Source organism: Dermacentor andersoni, chromosome 8 (assembly GCF_023375885.2).
Source record: "Dermacentor andersoni chromosome 8, qqDerAnde1_hic_scaffold, whole genome shotgun sequence".
Classification (NCBI taxonomy): Eukaryota; Metazoa; Arthropoda; class Arachnida; order Ixodida; family Ixodidae; genus Dermacentor; species Dermacentor andersoni.
The window spans coordinates 28,435,361-28,440,556 of NC_092821.1; the positions used below are offsets into that span (position 1 = coordinate 28,435,361).

Below are 5,196 nucleotides of genomic sequence, written 5' to 3' on the forward strand. Positions count from 1 at the left end.
GACCATAGACCTCAGACTCTGCCCAGGCGGCGCTGCGAAAAAAACCGTCACCAGCGCCCCCATCGGAGCCTTGGCGCGAACTGAGTAGTGCAAGGAGAGCTGTCCGCAAGCAAAGGTGCATAGGCCACAATGGACCCTTCTCTTTCGTTTGTGTTGAGGCACGGTTTCTTAAAATCAAGGGCCTGGAAAGCTTCTTCCGCCCATCCACGCTTCGGAAAGGAAGCTCAGCAGGGCGAAGTACGTGTACAACATAAAATAAAGTCTAAAGTGTCATTTCGGCGTGCTGCAACTCGCAAGTACAGAGAGCATCAAGTTTGTCTATAGGCATATCAGCATAAAGATCTAAGCATTTCAAATTGGTTCATATTGAATATGTCCTGAATACAAGACTTATTAAGGATCTCCTATATTTTTATGTATTTTATCGTATTATTTTGTCTCGCAATTATTTACAGAGAGTAAATCGATTCATAGCCTTTTCCAGGGCAGCAAACAGAAAACGTTTTCCAAGGCAGCAAATTGCGTGCGATCATAACGAAAGTAAGCTTCCTACAGTGCCTACGCGCTGCATCTTTCTTTCTCGCAGGAGCTACAGCATCGTTCAGTACCTTAATTTGAACTTTTTGCAGACCCTTCGAGCAGCAAGCGCGCACACATAAATGTATATAAACGCTACATTTTTTTTTTCTTTACACACGTACGTTATTTCGCAGTTACTCATCCAGTGCTCCTACAGCAACTTTATTGCTCACATTTGAAAAACGCAGTCGAGCAGGCTCGGCACATTGCGAAGCGTGCTTGTATCGGCGCAGGACATACAAAATACCGAAAGCAGAAATGAGCTCGCGATACAACGATGCTCCAGAACAGGATTTTGAATTCATAAACGAACCAAAATGTTTGGTTAAGCTGACCTGCCAAATCTCTCCGTTCCACTTGTTGAGTCAAGTGGAGGCGGACGTCTGTTAAAAGGCGGAGGTATCGATGGCACAAAAGCAGGATGGTTCGCAACGTTTTTTTTCTGTTACCAACGGTGGCTGCAGATTCTTGAGTTGTCGTTTGGTTACCACGGTCCTCCGTCAGGGCTACGCAACACAATTACAGAAGAACAAAATTGCCGCACTTTCTCATGCGAGCCGCTGTGTTGTGGGGAATGCAAGTAATTAATCCGATTACCCAACAGGTTGAACGGCCCGTATCCATGCAGCGCTCTCACCTTTCCCCTTCATACGATCGCGATGGAAACCGGTAAAACTGAACGTTGTTATTCCGTCCTTCACGTTCATGCCACTTAACAACACAACAGTAGCGTCGATTGCGGCGTTTCTTCGTAGCGCGCGGAGCTATCGCGGTTGCCGTTGTTTCGTCATCAGTCTGATGAGTGAGCCAGCAAGCGCTTTACGGCAGTTCGGCGGCGCGTCCGACTAGAGTTAGAAATTCATAGCACTCTGTCTGGATGTTAAATGCGCAAAACACTCGCCATATGACCCAAAATCTAGTTAAATCGTTGTTTCGGGCCGTGTCTGCTGTGCCCGGGGCACAGCAAACGAAAGGTGCCCGAAATGTCTACGTTCACCCATGACGTCACGTCCGCTATAACCCATGATGTCACATCCGCTCGTTTCCATGGCGGCCGTCTTACGGAGCCGGCTACGCTGCGAAACGGTCCGTATTCCATGCCCACTTAGAGCGTGAGTAATTCATCTTTCCACGCTATATGCGTGTAATAAAGGATTGGGGCTGTGAGCAGTTTGATGCGTTATCATTAAGTACCTTGTGCGCATATTTTGCCTCCCGGCCGCGTCAAATTGCAGCCGGCATGTGGAATGGGCCGTGGCATATTATATGGAGCTGCTCATGTGAGTGGTATTGCCTCCGTCAGGATCGTCAGTGCGTGCACAGAACCATTTAGTAGTCTGGTTCAGGGAGGATGCGCGAAAGAACGAGGACGTAAGAAAACACTGGCATGACGAGCTGTTCCGTCAGATCGCGTTACATCGCGCTTTTTTTCTAAGACCATCTCGCTCGAGCGAGAGGTTCTTAGAACAGCATTACTACTGCTTTTTTACAGCTTTGCTGCGGCTCATTTAATCGTCACCTGCATTCTTTTAATAATACAAATGACATCGCTGCGCGGAAGAGCGTCTCTTGAAGTTTCCAAAGAAGAGCCAATGCCGCCGTGCCTGCTGCATACACGCTTGCCTTTCCTAACGCAGTTAAGACGCGGCACTAGCTCTGCTACTGCGTGATACAGGGTCACTGTGGTAAGAAAATTAAAAAAGAACAAACGAAATTAAGGCAGAAAATGTCAAACGTTGCCAAGCGTGATAAACGGACCTGCCTCGCTAGATGAGTTGAAGAAATCGGGGTCCTGAAGTCAGCTTCGCCGCAGTAGACTAGTGTTACGCGCTGAAGCATGTCAGAAGTGAAGAGTGATCGCTTTCACCGACATAAATAATATGTGTTCCTTAATGATGTACGCGTGCACCTGTCGTCTCCTGTTACATTACGCGCGCCGAGGCGCCTAAGTGTACTGGCCGGCCTTCAGCGCTATTTCGGACGTGGCTGTGATGCTTTGAACCGTTGGTTTGTCGACCTCGTAAGCCAGTTAATGTTTACACGGCCATTTTTTTCTGAGCTGTTGATTTCTTCCATAACAGCTACGTCATTTCGTAGTTTCCTGTTCAACTGCTTTGGTCATATGCGAGTCAAGGTTGTTCTCTTTAGCCGAGCGCAGTTTTCGAAAGCGAAACGACGCTTTTGCATCAGCATATAGTGCCGTCGCCCATTTACAACACAGTCAATCAATGTAATTTTGTATGTCACTGGGAAACCGCCGAACGCAGGGAACTCACTCGCATGCGGGGAACTGCATAACTAACCACGGCATTACCGTGCCTCTTGGGAAGCTGCTTTGCATCAAAGGCCGGGTACCCTTGCTATGATTCACCGCAAAATATTTTGTATGTCTAACCGCTTAACATATTTGTATTGCGGTGAAGCTAACCTTACGGAACCGAATTTCGCAACGCTTTTTAGACTCCTGCATCTCTACCAGCCACTACCAAACGCTGGTCGGTACGTCTCTTGGCAAAGGTCCAGGTAAATCTCCCCTGTTGAGAGTTGGGGGCACTCACGTATATGAAAACTGCCAAGGAAAGCAATTGTCCTGATGAAGGCATGCTCCCGTGTCGAAACATTTGCACCAGCCTGTTCGACCACCGTTATCACCGCAACATAGTTGTGTGTTGCGGTGAAGCATGCCGATATTGGGAAAGATTTACGTGAATCTGGAATGTATGGCTTCTGTCAGCGACGAACCTAATGTTCTACTCTCATCAAAGCAGATTTTCGTGGCAGGATGCATGATGTCTTGAGAACTTTTGTTGGCTAAAGCCATACGTGCCAGGTTAGCTCTTGTCACAATAATACGCTTTACCGCAATACACAAGAGGCCCCGCTGTAGGACACGCCCGCCGTAGTTAGCCAAAACCTTATGTGATGGTTCACTGCAAAACACCTCCTGTATTGCGGTGAATCGTAATAAAGCACATTTGTCAGTTTAGAATGTAAAGACCCTTGCCCTTCGCTTTTGTAATAATATGACTCAGTTTAATGAGAACATGTATTCACTGCTAAAAACATCCACATTGAAATGGAGATATGAACACTGTTGGCAGCTTGTGTGATGTTTTATCCCTTTACTTTTTTGTGTACCTGTCACGCTGCCATTATTAAATTTTCCTGTACTTCGTTAGGTGCTGACGTACATAACATTACATCACAAAGAGCCACTGTGTAATTAGTGTTCAAGGACCAGTGTGATGGCTTTACTCAAGAAAGGTTTGGGTTATGTTGTTGTGAAGGTTTTTTTTAGAGGTAGCTTTCTGAGAAGAAATCAGATGTCAGGAAATAGATCTCATTGGCACAGTAATCTTGGCTGCCTTTTGCTCAAACGTGCCCTAGACATAATTGAGTGATTTGCACTTGCAACTGGACAGCAGCCGTAGCTTGGGAGACCAGTGATATGGCATATTTTATCAAACTAGGTGACACATAGCATTACCAGTCCGAATAGAGACCTGTTTAAATGTTTGTCACCTTTAACACCTAGAGTTTCGACCATGAATTCAGAAAAATCTGTAGCACATTTAGAACCTAGATTTTAAATGCTGTATAAGTTGGCTTCTTGTTCACTGCAGCTGTGCTCGGCTTCTGTCCAAACGGGAGAGCACTTCTGCACAGCTTATTAGGGAATATTCTTATTTACATACCTTCTTTTTATTTATCTCGCCTACAATCACAATCAAATGTTTATGGCACATGAATGTGCTGTGCATGAATCTAACTTACAATGCCATGTTCAACAGCGCAGTGCATGTAGCTTGTGTTGGTTCATTCAAGCTAAGCATTGCTACAGCCTTTAACTGTAGGTATCATGGTATGAGAGCAGAGAAATGGATATGCAAAGACAGTTGGGCACATTGAGACATCATCTTTGTTGTGTGTGAAAAGGTGACAGATACACAATATGGAGAGAACGCATGCACTTTCATATTTTCTCGCGCGCACAAAAAAAAGCTGGAGGAATAAGGTTTCTTCACTGTGCCATAGAAACTATATGTTTGCTCTCAAGGGTAATTCTGATTCATTGGATATGTTCCTGTGCTGTGTTTATTTTCTTGAGTGTGCTTTAGTTTTTGCACGTTAATGTTTCAAACTCGTTTTTATTTTCACAGACTGAACATCCCACCTCTTGGTTTGACTTCCTGGTACAGGATACTTGCACTTAGCATGGAGTGATGAAGCAAAGCAGTGTACTTTTATTAAATGTGCAGATTTTAGCAGTATAACAGCAGTTCATTAAAAAAACATGTGTGCTGAAAATAAAGTGTTCTTACCCACATTCCTCGTTGTCTATTTATTTATTTATTAATACTGTCAACCCTCATAGAGGGTCATAACAGAGAGGACAATACAATTACATAAATCAAATATGGACAATGTCAATGTACGTAAAGTTGCTTAACACTTGTCAATTCACAGTTAATAAGATGTTCACTTGAATGCTGTTCAGCACACTTCTGACATTTATCAAAATACGTACAATGAGTATCAAGTCGCACATATCACTTGGCACTTCAAAACAAAATCGAAAACTCCCATAAATATGCCTCAGCAGCATTTTCAAAGTCG

At 44.6% G+C, this 5,196-nt stretch overlaps 1 long non-coding RNA gene across 1 annotated transcript; it reads left to right on the plus strand.

Annotated features, from left to right (window-relative positions):
* Positions 1-6: 6 nt before the first annotated feature.
* Positions 7-4,906, plus strand: LOC129383458 (uncharacterized). The gene is made up of 2 exons (XR_008611371.2): positions 7-1,691; positions 4,740-4,906. It is a non-coding gene; the product is annotated as an uncharacterized lncRNA (long non-coding RNA).
* Positions 4,907-5,196: the final 290 nt, after the last annotated feature.